General features: G+C 36.0%; 1 protein-coding gene across 1 annotated transcript in view; it reads right to left on the bottom strand.

The window, feature by feature from the left end:
- Window positions 1-16,671, bottom strand: part of sema5bb (sema domain, seven thrombospondin repeats (type 1 and type 1-like), transmembrane domain (TM) and short cytoplasmic domain, (semaphorin) 5Bb) — a 70,229-nt gene extending 53,558 nt beyond the window's left edge. The window contains exon 1 of the mRNA XM_051897023.1: window positions 16,516-16,671. The gene's annotated coding sequence lies outside the window, so the exon portion shown is untranslated. The remainder of the gene's footprint in view (window positions 1-16,515) is intronic.
- Window positions 16,672-16,971: the final 300 nt, after the last annotated feature.

Here is a 16,971-nt window from a genome sequence, read left to right as displayed (position 1 = left end):
CCAACAGTCACGTCACTTTACAGTAGGGCTGTCCCCGACTAAAGAGTTTTCTAGTCGACTAGTAATCGTTCATTTACTTAATCGCACATTTATATTAATTTAATTACTTAAATATACTGGGGGGTGGAATATATGCCTCACGCTCAAGAACATGCATAAAGCTTGCCGCAAAGCATTGACAAAAGTAATGATTATGAATGTGTCGGATAGCAAGTTTATATACGTTTATTATTATAAAATAACATTTTAATTGTTTATTAATAAACTAGTGTTTTCTGAGTCAGTGTCGGCTGCAAATATGAAGTTGACGATGCTGACTCGTCATCTCCGCAGTAATATGGATTACATAATCAGAGAGTATTTGTTTTCAATTCGAATTGGTAGAAGTAGAAGTTTCAAGCTTTCGATATATTCTTCATGTCTGTGAGGTAAGTAGCCTATAAACTGAGTTTCGGTTCATTTATGTGACGCGCTGCTGCTCAGGGAGACCGAGATGGCAGAAAGCACATCCTGTTTGTTTTCTTTATTTTACAAAAGCACATTATTCTGATTGTACACAATTATTGTTATTGTGAGTGTACACAAATAAAAGTAGACCCTTTACAGTTCAGAATGATATATTATTCTTATCTGTATAACAAAAAATGATTAAGTATTTTAAGTTAAAATATACAAGCGAACGCGCCGGCGCCTCCATGTTGTGCAGTAAAGCATGCTATACTTCAGCTTCCACACTCCATACTCCATTTTTTTTCTGCTGATCTTTATAAGTGAATGTGTGTTCCTCGTACCAGTTAACATTTTGCACATTGTTTGGAGGACAACATTGGTGTGGAAAAATAATTTTGTAAATAATGGATTTAAATTAATTTATTTTTTATTAAAATTATTTTATTATTTTTGGGGATTTTTTCATCCAGCTTAATCGGCATATTAATCGATTATCAAGATAATCATTAGTTGCAGCCCTACACCAATGATCTTGCATGACTTACACCAACCAAGTGAAAAGAGTGAAATGTCAGTCTGAAAACCAGATGGCTGATGGGAGAAAAGAGCACAAGGCCCAGCCTGACCTGTTGGACACAACAAACACGACAGCAATTACCAGCACACATAGATCATATCCTGCATCTCAGGGGAAGTCAACGGCCCCTTCAAGGGTCCGTCAGAGCACGGGAGACTAATAGCTCTGCTGTTCTGACATTTTCTTAACCTTTAAAGCCATCAGCGAGAGCACCATTCATCTTCCTTTGCAACGCTCCAAAAACAGACAAAACAGTGGGACGCCCCAGCAGAAAGAGTTATGTTAAACCAATTTCAGTAGGATTGAGACAAATGTGGACTGGGAAGGTGAACGTGCGGTGAAGAGCAAGCAAAAGAACGTCGGTTGTGCAGATACTATTCATTCAGAGCGATTTGGGGTACACTAATAGTAGGGACCGTCCCCCTCCTGGGGCGAGCTGGGGTTAAGTGCCTCAATCAAGAGCATGATTGGAGAACTCAGAAACTCTGCAGTTCATGGGTCAGACGACCTGGGAACGAACTTACGATGTTTGGGACTGGCTATTTGAACATCATGAATACAGCGCTGTTTTTCCTCCCCATGAAAACAGATGCAGTGTTTTCCTTCCCTCGCTCACACTAAACTTACTGTTCTTATGCACACAGGAAACTTTATGTCACATTTGGAAGGGAAAAAATGGGCTTGTCCACAGCTTTTGACAGGTCACTGCCTGGAAGTATGATTCACATCTTATTTAAAAAAAACCAGTTCACAGAAAGTTAAAATTCTGTCATCATTTACTCACCCTTATGTTTACTTGCAGCATGTTTATTGTGTATGAAAATCTTAATCAACTAGACTTATTTCACATTGCTAAAAAACAAAACTCATTTCTGTGGCTTCATCACACACCACAATGTCAAACAATTCACAAATTAATATGGGAATACCTACATCAAAAGTGTGAAACTCGACCACAGAGTCGAAAGTTTCACTGCAATTCACACTCTGACAGCAGTCGATAATATCTGTAAGAAATGCATTAAACACATTTAGAGTTAAACCTATAGCTCAACCCTCTACGGACACACTGAAGCTCGAGTTGCCATTGGCTGATACATTTTTTATTTTACTCACCAGACTTTTTACATGAAATGCAAGAACAATGCAAATGAAAAAAAATCTACTTAATTATAATATATAAATTTCAAACACTATTAAATTCAAGTAAACAGTGCACTACAAGCAAAAGCACAAATAAACACAATAAAAAGATGTTTATTTAAGTAAATAAACAGTGCTTTTCATGTTTTTGAGGTAGATCTAACAGTAGTTAGATGTTGATTAGGTACAGAAATTGAAGTAATCAAATGTAAAATAGCACTGCATAGTCTTCACTGTATAAATTAAATATAGATTAATCCTTAGTTATTAAAGTTACAAAAGTTGTTCAGTCAAGAGTATTGAGTGATTTTTTTTGTATTAAAAACAGACAGCAGCAGGAATATTAGGTTGCTGTCACTTTAAGACTAATGCACGGATCCAATATACTGTTACAACGCATTTACTTTCTCAACTGTCTACATTCACTTAAGACATAATGATGTTTACTAGGATACTCGCCAAGACGGGCATTTTGACATAATGTCGTGTGAATTTGTCCGTTCAAGCGCAAGACATGAAAAAGAGCTCAATTCAGTATTCACGTGCTGTCAGACGCGGCTTTCTGGGCACACGCTTTGGATCCGGGCGCACACAAATCTTCTCAAACAACGCAAAAGACAACTCGTGCGCGCTTTCTTATGCTGAATGTTTAAATTGGCAAGGATTAAAATCACCTGCAAATGATAAACTTTCATGACGAAGCACTGGTCCGATTGGGACAGTGAGAGTTCTGTCAACGAGCCCTGCATGTGCCCTCTCTTTCTCTCATGTTGAGTGTGGGCTCTCTCAGCCAAGCCACGGTGCGTAAAGCTCAGCAGGCAATGAAAATAACTTATTTTTTGCCTCTAAATCAATTACAGGCAACTGAAATTATACAATTTACCAGCCAATGGCTAATAAAAGATCTTTTATTCTCATGAAATTTGGTCACATATGCGACTGATTTACTCACATTGTAGAGGGTTATAGCTCTACGACACTCTCAATGCAAAACTTGCAAATATAAAGCCTGGTTGCTGTTGATGGCTGCCAAAAGGTATTTTGAATCCTTGGCATATTTATAGGTGGTTGCTAGGATGTTCTGGTTGGTTACTACAGCATATCTATGGTATTCTGGTCCCCATATGACTTGTTTTCCATTCTCCAATATAAATCTGTGGGATTTTTTTTTTTACCTTTTTTTACCTGGTGGATGATGAAGATTGTAATGGGCCGTTCACACCAAATACGATAACTGTAACAATAACAATACAGTTTTAACAATTGTTCTAGTTCTATGAAAATAGGGAAGACCACATCACAACTATACCAGCAATGAGACAGAGGAACGATATCACTGGATTCAGTTTCAAAACAAATTTTTCCAGCTGATGAACGATAAAAACATTGACAGCCAATCAGAATCGACCTGATGATAAAGAGCTCAAGCATTTAAAGTGGCAGACGACTAACCTGCAGCGCGTGGTTATAATAATCAGAATGTTATACTGACTGTTGGTATTGTGTGTTGATGCTATAATTATCATTATAGTTATTGACGTTGGTGAGAACCAAGTGCAAAAATTAAATTTAACATGCAAATTATTTTTATTTATTTTTTTTTTTACATTAGAGGCTTGTCAAGCAGTAGCATAAAAAACCTTTACACTAACCAGACTATGGACAGATAGGGAGAAAGAAAGCTATCGTGCCTTACAAAAACACTTTCCTCTTGAAAAAGACCTGATTGTTTGACTAACCCAGCCTCGAGGTGCACAGACCCCCCTTAAAACACAACACACCCCACCTTGGCGAGAGGCATCAATGACTCTCTTGTGCCTGACAGAGAACGTCACTGTGCAGCCGGGGACTTGGGAACAGCAATATTTGCTTTAATATTTAAAACATTTAGCTTGACCCATTTCACACAAGCTTGGCAGTGTTGTCCGGCAGCCCCTCGGGTCTCGCTGCAGAGCTTCTGTGGTTTACTCCAATCAGCTTCCACAAACAACCCCTAACACAACTCCTCCAGCCCAATTCATCCATTCATGCATTCACCATCTCAACATGAGACAACCGATATGGAAAACCTGCAGTTCCTCATCACAGGTGTGGGTCTCCACCTAGTTTTTCCCCAATCCATTTTTTCTCCATCCTCCTTCCACTTCCTGACCACAAGCAATGCAGGCTGAAGTGGAGAACAGTGGCGCTAGTATAGGGTGATGTGTTGTCGGTCTAACCTGAGGTTTAGAGTTCAGCTAGTGGTTTAGATTACTGTAAAAGGGTGCTGAGGTTTAAGCTGAGGTTGGAAGAAAGATGAGCAGGTAAGGAAAAAACGAAGCAAGAGAGGGTATATTAGACACTATACACATATATACACACTATACACATTCTGTAGAATTACAATTTTCCACATTTTATAATAATAGTTATCAAAAAGTCATCAAAAATCTGTGATTAGGAGTTGATCAAGTAAAATTATAAATTTTGCTAAAATTAAAAATTATTTTGCTTCAACATAGCACAACAACTAAATGTCATCTAAACCAAACATCCATTAACAATGTTAAGCTTAAATTAACCCTGTAAAGCCTGACATAAGAAATAATACTTGCATAAATGCGCATAAATATCAGGCATTACTCTGTATCTCCCAGTAATGTGTCATATTACGATGATATTTACATGTTTTAGGATCAAAGCTCTGTAGTGTTTATTGTGGAGGACAAAATTCAATGCAATACATTGATGATTGAGAGATGTACAAATAAACATTCCTCAAAATCCTGATGTATCATATTTGATACTCACATTTTAACATGATTCTTCTGAAAAAAGGTATATAGATAATCAAGTTAACCCAAGTTGCTTCAGTCCAGTTATCATCTTGAAATACTACTAACAATATAAAAATTATTCTTACGTTTAAATTAAAAAAAAATCAGGGCAAAAAGATATCAAGAACTCGCACATACTAATACATTATCTTCTCATGTTCTAGTGCATTATATACTGGAGAATTATACTACAGGCTGTTGAATGCTTGTTTCTGATTGGTTGATGAACGTTCTAAGGTGAGCAAGTATTTTCCAGTAAACGACAGCTAAAGTAGTTCCAGAAGCAGTTACATTGCAGTTACATAATATTCGCCAAGAAGAGAGGTGAAAGGATGACGTCAAAACCCGGTAAACTAATTCGCCACTGGTTCCCTCAAGATTTTTATAATGGGGTTTTTTTCAAACATAACTTGACGATACTTGATCATTTTGCTCTACAATGTAAACTGCACACACTCACCCCATTCGTTGTTATCTAGTAACTTATTAGAAACATATTTTCTAAAATAAACATAACAGCTTCAAAATTTGTGTTTTTGATATGGGTGTGTGTAATTTATTTTGTAGAGCAAAATGCTCAACTATCATCAAGTTATGTTTACCACAGTCCTTATTTCACTAATAAATTGAAAAACCCCATAGGAAATTCTCGAAGGAACCAGTGGCTTATTAGTCTTCAAGGTTTTGACATCATCCCTGCACCACTCACAGTTATTATTCAAAAATTTCAGATATTATCACCACTTCAGTTATTATTAGTAAAGATGCTGCTACCAAACATCGTTGAGAGCCTTACTTAGGTAATTCATACGCGCTTCAATCAATTAATCAATCAATCAATAAATCATCAATTATTCCTTACTTCTTACTCTAATTCTTATATTCATTTATTCTTTCCTGATTTTTGGAGCTCAACAGCCCTTGCTCACCAAAAAGTCTTACATTTTAAATCAAATCTTACCAAACGTATTTTGCCTTGTTAGATACTGACATTTTCACTTGTTTTAAGCTTAGACCTAATTAAATGTTGGAATTACTGCAATTTTTTTCCCATTCTTGTAATCAACAAAAATTGCAATTTCTAGGATGAGCAAGGTCTAATTTGGTTCAGTTTCCACTGTCTTGATTAACCTGACCTCAAAGCAGCGGTGAACTTGACCTTTACTGTGGCAGCTTCACTTAAACCCAATCATGCACTAACTATTAAAAATACCTGCTATGTTACACACACACACACACACACAGCTGTTCAGCAACTGTTCAACACAGAGATAATTCTCTTGTCCAATTCCTCCATTTAAAAAAGAATAATAATTGTACTTTTGTAAACCTGTTTATATGTTGACACAATTTATATTTGTCTGCAAAACTAACTTCAAGCATTTAAGCATACATCTTTAAATCAAAATGTTAAGAAACACAAATTCAGTCAGGTGTGTCCAAAAGTTCAATGGTACTGCAAGTGCATGCTGGTTTCTTTTTTCACATAAGTTCTCAAGTTTCTTGATAATTGCATATCTAGCTGAACAATTTAATGAATAATACTTTCTGATTGCACTGATCAAGTCTTTTATCCTATTTTGAGTCCATGCATAATCTCTACATTGTTCCACATGAATATTTACCAGAGCACTCATGCATAGAATATGCTTCTCTTAGAAGCATATTCATTACCTTTATATTTTATTACCTTGGCCCTGATGCATTGACTACTGATGATCACATGTTCATGTTCACTGCAAAAATTCAATTGTTTTGTTTTTCAGTAAAATGTCCTAAAAATGTCCTTAAAGTAAGATAAATTCACTTCAGAAGCTACCATTTCAAAAGCTATTTTTATATATATTTATATATATAATTATTTATATATATTATATATATTTTATATTTTTTAAGATAATGTATATTGAATATCTTTTTTAGGCAAATTTTTGAATGATATTACAGCTATATTTCATAAAATGAAAGTGAAAAGTGACCAGGGCAACCAGGGCATGTCATGATGGCAAAACTAACTAAAACAGTATCATAAAAGACTTATATATTTATATATATAGAACTAGATTCCTGCCTGTCCAAGCCTTCAGAAGCCTTTCTATATCTCTATGTGAGGACAAGACAGAAATTTAAGTTGTTTATGAGTAGAAATTGTACTTTTATGTTGCTTTTGACAGATTGGAGATTGACAGCACCAAAACATTGGGCTTTCGCTTGTTTTTAAGCATAAACGCCACCAAATGTTGGCATTATTGGCATTTTTTAGTGTACACAGGTAGGAAATACCATGAAAAGATTACTAATTAAATGTTTCACTGTGCTTCTGATAAAATAGCTTCACCAGACCCTTTAAGAACCCTGAGGAAAGCTTTTTCGAAAAGTCTTTATAGGACATGTTTCACATATGCCTGGGGAATATTATATTTATCAAATGTATGACTATAGGACACATGAAAGAGATGAGCACAGCACTAAAGGCCCATGTGTCTCCTAAACTTAAATATCTGCTCTGTGCACAAAGATATTTCTTATATTATGTCTGAATGCTTCTGGCACGTTACTACACAACAAAACTAGACACTCCCATTATAATCAACAGATCTTGGCTACACTACATGTGCCCAATGTAATGGTACCTCCCATCATTTGACAGACCACACTTCTGTTTTTTATGTGCTTCACAGCTCTTCCAGACATTTTATTCCCACATCCATCGCAAATAAAAGAATTTTACTTCCAAATACCAAATTCAAATTTGATAGCTTTACTCACCCTCAAGCCATCCTGGGTGTATATGACTTTCTTCTTTCTGATGAACACAATCGGAGGCATCCGAGCTTTATAATGGCAGTGAGCGGGATCAATGAGTATGAAGCTGAAGAAAGTGCCTACATCCACATCCATCCATCATATATATACTCCACACGGCTCCGGGGGTTTAATAAAAACCTTCTGAAGTGAAGCAATTCATTTATGTTAAAAAAAAATATTTAACAAGTTATGAAGTAAAATATCCGGCTTCCACCAGACCGCCTTCCGTATTCTGCTTGCGAAGAAAGTGTAAAACTCTTGCAGTTCAAAAAGCTCAGGCAACGTCCTACGCCTTCCCTATTCAACTTACAGAAAAAGCTTCACTGACGCGACGCCAGTTCTGTTTTTTCCGTAATCTGAATACGGAAGGCGGTCTGACGGAAGCTAGATATTTTACTTCATAAATGCATCGCTTCGCTTCAGAAGGCCTTTATTAAACCCCCGAAGCCGTGTGGAGTAGGATGGATGGATGTGGATGGATGCAGTTTCTTCAGCTTCACACTCATTGATTCCACTCACTGTCATTATAAAGCTCGGATGCGTCAGGATATTTATTAATATATCTCCGATTGTGTTCATCAGAAAGAAGAAAGAGGATGGCTTGAGGATGAGTAAAGCTTGGGGTAATTTTCATTTGAAAGTGAACTAATCCTTTAAGGCTTAGAGTGTGAACATATCCATATTCTGGTCTCCATTTAAATACTGCAATCTAATTTATTTTCAAGTGAAACAGAAAGGAATAAACGAATTACAATGACAATTAAAAAAAAAAAAAAAAAAAAATGTGTACTAATGAATGGTTCACAACATGACCAGAAGAGTATAAAAGAAAATAAATTAAGTACTGAATTTATTTAATATATTATATATTATTACAGTTTCCAAAAAAATATTAATCAGCACAACTATTTTCAAGATTGATATAAGAAATGTTTCCTGAGCAGCAAATTAGCATATTAGAATGATTTATGAAGGATCATGTGACATTGGACAGAAATAAATTACATCAATATACAATACATTAAAATAGAAAAAAGTTTTTAAATTGTAATAATATTTCACAATATTACTGTTTTTACTGTATTTTGGATCAAATAAATGCAGCCTTGGTGCGCATAATAAGATTTCCTTCAATAATATTAAAAAAATATATTTTGAACTGTACTGTTTCTAACATATATTCTAATACATATATAAATTGAAAAACACCATTCTTTATTATAGCTGAAGTTTAGCTTCAAGCTTAAAGTTGATTGGTCCATTTTAGTGAAAAATTTTAAATGAGGTTCAGCTTCAAAGTTTCCTTTGTAGACAAATCTCAATTGTGTGGACGATATGGTGTTACAGTTTTTAATCATACCTTCAAATTCACACCTTATTTAGAAGATTCTAATTCAGATTCTATTCATCTGAGAAGAGTGGACATCCACTTTTCCTGTAGTAAATGTCTTATGTCTTGTGCACCCAGCTCAGGGCACTTCTGATTGATTCCACATAAAATAAGTGTGTCTAGGACAGCTAATGGACCAGCGGCTGCTGAATGATGATTTAAATCAAGACACTGAGTTCGGATGGCTCTCTGAAAGAACCTTGAGGTTACAAACACTTTCAGAGAGCAAGTTTTCTACCGTGTCCTTGTCCAACTCTGCAAGGTTTGCGTTTCTCAAATTGCACACTGTCTCCACTCTAGTGACTTGCCAATGCTAGATATGAGAGAAACAGAGAGCGAGGGCTGACAGAATGGGGTTGAAGGGTCATGTTGAGGAAACTAATTGAGCTGACAGAGGGAAGTCTCTACTTTGGTATCACATTTCTATGGTGACCTGTCAGAATCGCTGAGACTCTACAAGGGCCATAGAGCCACTTTCTAACAACACCAAATATTTTTAAGTAAACTTTTTAGTTTAATGATTCTTGTATCCCAAAACTTAGTTTCACAACTTGTTCGAGAAGTGCAGCAGCAACTATATTGCTGTAACTGCATTATCTGAATCGCTTTAAACTCATTTAAGCTTCCATTCTATCTAATATTTCTAATCTGTCTAATCTATCTATCCATCTATATATCAATCTAATATTTCCATCTATCCATCCATCTATCCATCAATCTATCAAATATTTCTACAACCCGAATTCCGGAAATGTTGGGACGTTTTTTAAATTTGAATAAAATGAAAACTAAAAGACTTTCAAATCACATGAGCCAATATTTTATTCACAATAGAACATAGATAACATAACAAATATTTAAACTGAGAAATTTTACACTTTTATCCACTGAATGAGCTCATTTCAAATTTGATGCCTGCTACAGGTCTTAAAAAAGTTGGCGGGGGGGCAACAAATGGCTGAAAAAGCAAGAAATTTTGAAAAGATTCAGCTGGGAGAACATCTAGCAACTAATTAAGTTAATTAATATCAGGTCTGTAACATGATTAGCTATAAAAGGGATGTCTTAGAGAGGCAGAGTCTCTCAGAAGTAAAGATGGGCAGAGGCTCTCCAATCTGTGAAAGAGTGCGTAAAAAGATTGTGGAATACTTTAAAAACAATGTTCCTCAACATCAAATTGCAAAGGCTTTGCAAATCTCATCATCTACAGTGCATAACATCATCAAAAGATTCAGAGAAACGAGAAATCTCTGTGCGTAAGGGACAAGGCCGAAGACCTTTATTGGATGCCCGTGGTCTTCAGGCCCTCAGACGACACTGCATCACTCATCGACACGATTGTGTCAATGACATTAATAAATGGGCACAGGAATACTTTTAGAAACCACTGTCAGTAAACACAATCCGCAGTGCCATCTGCAGATGCCAACTAAAGCTCTATCATGCAAAAAGGAAGCCATATGTGAACATGGTCCAGAAGCGCTGTCGTGTCCTGTGGGCCAAGGCTCATTTAAAATGGACTGTTTCAAAGTGGAAAAGTGTTCTATGGTTAGACGAGTCCAAATTTGACATTCTTGTTGGAAATTACGGACGCCGTGTCCTCCGGGCTAAAGAGGAGGGAGACCTTCCAGCGTGTTATCAGCGTTCAGTTCAAAAGCCAGCATCTCTGATGGTATGGGGGTGCATAAGTACATATGGTATGGGCAGCTTGCATGTTTTGGAAGGCACTATGAATGCTGAAAGGTATAAAGGTTTTAGAGCAACATATGCTCCCCTCCAGACGACATCTATTTCAGGGAAGGCCTTGTGTATTTCAGCAGGACAATGCTAAACCACATACTGCGGCTATTACAACAGCATGGCTTCGTCGTAGAAGAGTCCAGGTGCTGAATTGGCCTGCCTGCAGTCCAGATCTTTCACCTATAGATACTTTTCACCTAAATACGTCAAAGACAACCACGAACTCTTCAGCAGCTGGAAACCTATATCAGGCAAGAGTGGGACCAAATTTCAACACCAAAACTCCAAAAACTCATAACCTCGATGCCCAGACGTCTTCAAACTGTTTTGAAAAGAAGAGGAGATGCTACACCATGGTAAACATGCCCCCGTCCCAACTATTTTGAAACCTGTAGCAGGCATCAAATTTGAAATGAGCTCATTTAGTGTATATAATTGTAAAATTTCTCCATTTAAACGTTATGTTATCTATGTTCTACTGTGAATAAAATATTGGCTCACGTGATTTTAAAGTCTTTTAGTTTTCATTTTATTCAAATTTAAAAAACGTCCCAACATTTCCGGAATTCGGGTTGTAATCAATCAATCAATCAATTAATCTATCTATCTATCTATCTATCTATCTATCTATCTATCTATCACATATGTTCATTGCATTTAGCATTGTTCCTATAATTTCGTATTATATAGTTCTTTTGTCTCTTTGAATTGTTTGTCATTCCTTAATTTCTAATTATATATATAAATTATTATTCTTCTGAGACTAAAATCTTCTAACTCTAACTTTCAAACTTTTAAACTATTTCACACTTCAAAATTTTCTTCAAACTTTCAGGCAAGGCTTTCTCAAGCCAACATCAAAGTTTGTTCATAAACTTTACTCATCTAGTTTTACCTATTTTGCTTCGATTATGTGACATATTTCCTAGTGATATTCAATAAGAGAAATGTATGACTTTAATTTTTTCCATCAGAAACTGATTGGAATATATGCTAAGATGAATCATTTACACAACCAGGAACACGTATTAAGGAAGCAAATGGGGTTGATGAATTAACATCAATTTAAATATATTTGTTTAGAATTATAACTTTAAATATTAATTGCAAACTTTCAGTAACTTTATTAAATACCTCTACAACTAACCATTTCTAAAGACATTTAAAGCAGGTAAATTAGTAGGTAAATTAGGTAAGTTAGATTTGTTGTCATTGCTCGATAGCTTGACTATTGGGTCAGTTCTGTTCATTCACCTCAGCATGAAACATTAATGATTTTGTTCTTGCTGCAGCAATAATTCATGTAACAGACTTTTAAAATGCACCTCTAAATGTTTGATAACGGCTGAAATGGTGCTCGCAGCCATTGGGGAATATGGTAACTGGGATATTTCTTTATACAGTAACCCCTGTACTAACCCAGATTACAGCAGATTAGTGCTGATGAGATGCAGACATATTCATTTTAAACCATAGCCGCTGATTAGCATTTGAAAAGCATCGTCTATAACTAGTTTACACACATGATGTAATAATGTGTTTTGTCCAGTCGGATATTATTTATTCAAAAATCAAAGAAGAAAATCACAAATCTCTCTATTACATGGGTTCTTTCTCCTACACAGCAATGAGATTAAATAGAGAAAAATAAGTGAGAGTTTCAATGAAGTCTCCTGCTTCCCCTGCCTAAGAAAAAGAGTCCAGTAATCTCATGTGTCTCCATTAGCGTTCAGAAGATGTCTCAATAATGTCTCAAACCAAGATACCAAAATCCGAGCTGTTAATCACATTCATTTATAGCTCTATACTCTTACTGTATGTCAACAATTATCTCATTTGCATTTTTGCATACCCCTCAAGTCATTTCATAAGGTTTCTTTAAGCATTCTGATCGAATGCACTATAACCAGTAACTTCACAAAGAGCTGAAGAGAGGCATTGGAGAAATTTTGAATAAACTGATCAATTCATTTGGATTAGTTTTACGATATCTTTATGAACTTTTTGAAGTGTCAAATTGGTAGTTGCGTAGACTGTCAATAGAGGAACAGAAATCTCTCAGATTTGATTAAAAATATCTTCATTTGTGTTCCAAAGATGAACTCTTACGGGTTACAGGTTTGGAATGACATGAGGGTGAGTAAATGATGACAGAATTTTCATTTTTAAGTGAACTAACCCTTTAAAGGTACACTATGTAAGTTTTGGCCCTCTAGCAGTTAAAAAATAAAACTGCATGCATTTTGCGGAAGAACATTGTTTTGGTTGTGCCTCGGCTCTGCGTGACTGTGTGGATGAATATGGTTCGTGACACCGTGTCCAAAACTGCCCCCTATACCCTTAAATAGGGCACTATTTCAGAGGACAGCGATTTGTAATGGTATCCAAAACCATAGTGGACATTATCGAGTGCACTCATTCATATACAGTACAAATTGTCCAATTAAAACCTAACTAGGGCTGTGACGGTTGGCATGACAACCGCGTGGAGTGTCACTGGCTATATATATATAAAATCTCAAAGGTTGCGTTAACCAAAAAATTTTTAACAGTTACGGAAAAAATCTGCAGCCCGTCCGTCATTTTGACAGATTACTGAGGCTGATGTTGCTTGTAACTGTAATTTCCACCCCTGTCCAGTTGGTGGTGAGTGTGCTCCAGTGTGGCAGCAGAGAGCGAGTTCAGTCTCCAGAATAAAATGAAACGATGCGTTTGATTACACGCACCCAGTTTGTCTAAGTTATTATTTATTATAATACTAATTATACTAATACTAATCCAGTTCGTTTTGTTTAAATAGTTTGTTTTGTTATTTTTCTTGCTGCTGACTGTAAGTTTATGGTCAACGAATGACTTTTCTGAGGTATATACGTGACATTGTTTGCAACACTGATTGAACTGATATGATACAGATCTCGGTAAGCTACTGTATCTTTCAGCATATTTTTTGATTTTCATTCATGTTTATTGCGTTCTGTAAAGTAGTAAAGAGGAAAGGATGATTGCGTTCACTCACGATCCTCAACAAGTGTTCAAGATGAAAACTGAAAAGTGACGCAGTCTTTAACTTTCTTTTCATAATATAAATAAATGCATAGCCTAGGCCTATTTGCTTATCCTATAAGTTTGTGAATAAAAATGTGGACGAAATCAGAAGCTATTAAATGTCTGATCATTAAAATATATAAATTAAAATGACGGGTAATAATTGATTATGACGGTATTTTTACGATCCTGTCCATTGAAGGTCTAACGCAACCTCATATATATATATATATATATATAAAAACCAATCCCCCCCCCCCCCCCCCCCCCCCGGTTGTTGGTGATTTCCCACCGCGGTATAAAAAAATTGCCACCGTCACAGCCCTATAACGAATGTTTGTAACACAAACTAAAGGCTCTAAAATCCTGTTTGAATAGTAAATACACAAAGAAATGAAAGTAAAATGTGCTCCTCAAGTCATTTCATAAGGTTTCTTTAAGCATTCTGACCGAATGTACTATAACCAATAACTTGACAAAGAGCTAAAGAGAGCCAGTGGAGAAATTACATGCAGAGGTAATTATGACAAGGCCAGAGGTTATGCTGTTATTACAGTTTTTCACAATTGCTAAGACTCTAAACCCCATTCTCTGAACCAAATTCTCAAAGGCCTAAACCCATTTGTCGAATAAAACACTCCTACTGCAAAACCTTAAACAAATTCAGGCAGTTAGACACCATTTGCAAATCTCATGCACAACTCCAAGCACATTCTCACTCACTAAAACACATTTTGCACTGCGATACACTTGTGTTGCCAAACGGTAAACATGAGTGGCAAAAGTTAAACACAACTACAACACCATTGTCATCGTTTACACACAATGGCTCAAAATTGTTCACACTTGTTTCTAATGATGTGATCAGACCAACTGTAAAAATATAAGTCAGTTTAGGTGGCACAGGTGCACTGAATGTTGATATGAACAATGGATGGAAACAATCTGAGAGAGAGAGGAGGAAGAGTACATGTAAGAGGAGAAAAAGGATGAGGACGAGGAAGAGAAAGGTGTGCAGTGTGTTGTCAAGGCTGGATCTGGCACACCAGAGGGTTTTTCCCTTTGCCTGGCAAGAGACAACATTGCCTGTGATGTGGACAAAGTCCTCAACAATATTCAATAATATTCAACAATATTACTGATTTGACTGCGCTGACACTATAGGATGAGAACTGAACTGAGCTGGACGATGACATCACTGATTTCTGCAGAACTGCTTCATAGATGAAATGAACGAATATAATAATTGATGATCTTTACAATGGAAATGAATCAACACTGAACTGATTTTAGCTGAACAATGACACTATTTTCTTTTAGAGCTGACGTACAGCCGAAATGAACTCTGTTTGCATCATTGAATTGTTTTCCTGTTATCACTGTAAAGCTGCTTTGAAAGCTGCTTGTATAAAGCACTAGCCTATTCTATATAGGTGACTCGACTTGACTCAACTGGACCCAACACAAAGACGTGATGCTGAGGCAGAATGAATCTTTCATTGACTTTGATTTTGAGGTTGCATAGCTTTTTTGAGTGTGTAACATGCTTTTCATTTAGAGATTTCTTTGACCTCTTGGGCACTTTGCATTTGGACTACTGTATTTTTACAGTATGCAAGTGCTGAATATACAGACATTCAATACTATACAATATTCAACACAATGCTTGCGGTACACAGTATACAGTCACCTAACTAAGTTGCGATTACTATACTTTTTTACGTAACTGCAAAACTTGTTTACTGCATGCAATAAACATTTTTTTTCTGTAACTACATGCCCTGGATGAAGATTTGGTTTTGTGTGTAATGTTGTGAGAAAATGGGTGAAGGTTTCAAGAAATGTGTCTTAGCAATTTTGAAAAACTGTAATGAAAATATGAGGATGGTTTGTCCAGATGTATAAAAATGAAAATGTGGTTTCATATAACAGTCTGTGAAGTGCTGGAACTCCACATAACCTAAAAACTGCTCATGCTGGCAAGATGAAAATGTTCATTCATGTCTAGACAAACTGATAATACTACAGTTTCAGGGTGCAAATCAGACCATCAATTACAAAACATTCCGTGCAGAATTACTGACTGCCATGAACAAGGTCTCCAATTTAAACCATCCAAAAGCCACCTACATAATACTTCAAAGCTTGATCATTAAGAATTTAAATAATTTATAAGCAGGGTACAACGTAAGCATAAACAAAACAAAGGCAGACTATTTTGTAAATCATTGGTGATCAATCCAATACAAGCCCAGAAGACTCGCTATCGCCCTCTAGTGACCTGCACTAACATTACTATTTACACCACAACAATTACATTTTCAATCAATCAGTATTGTTAATTGCAAAGTGAATAAACAGACTTAAAACAGACAAAGCCAAAGAAAAACAAGTTTTCAAAACAATGACAAAAATATTACACATCATGGAGAACTTTTTCTCAAACTCAGTTATGAGCGTAAGCTACCTTTAATACGCAGTTCTGCTCGTAAACATTGTTATATTCTGCATATTGGCTGTAAGTAAACCCACAGGAATTATCTTACCTCTCCAGTCAGGTGAATCCAGGAGTAATTTCGGTGTATGTGATGTTCAGAAGACTCTGGTGAGGTCTGTGAAGGCATCTGTGCTCTCGCCGACAGCACCGCCTCACACCGGGACGGGACGAATCCTACTACTGCTGCTACCTCTTGGCTCATGAATATTAATTAGGTCGTACTGCCATTGCTCTGTAACACGCCTATAAGGAAGGTTTCCTTATGAATATTAATGATTTATGCTGACGTTGCTTCGTAGCCTTTCAATGGCTACGGTTTGGCTTATGAACATTAAGTAATAAACAATTAGAACTAATAAATTCACCTCTGGGACAAGAAAACAAAATTCACAAATAACTGCCAGGATACAAATATGTGTTTATGTTTAATTATGTGAACATAATTTATTATTTAAAATTCATCATAAGTAAAAAAAAATAAATAAATAAATAAAAAAAAATTATT

Source organism: Ctenopharyngodon idella, chromosome 6, assembly GCF_019924925.1.
Source record: "Ctenopharyngodon idella isolate HZGC_01 chromosome 6, HZGC01, whole genome shotgun sequence".
NCBI lineage: Eukaryota > Metazoa > Chordata > Actinopteri > Cypriniformes > Xenocyprididae > Ctenopharyngodon > Ctenopharyngodon idella.
The sequence above is the reverse complement of the archived record's forward strand: the minus strand, read 5'-3'. Positions and strand labels throughout refer to the sequence as shown.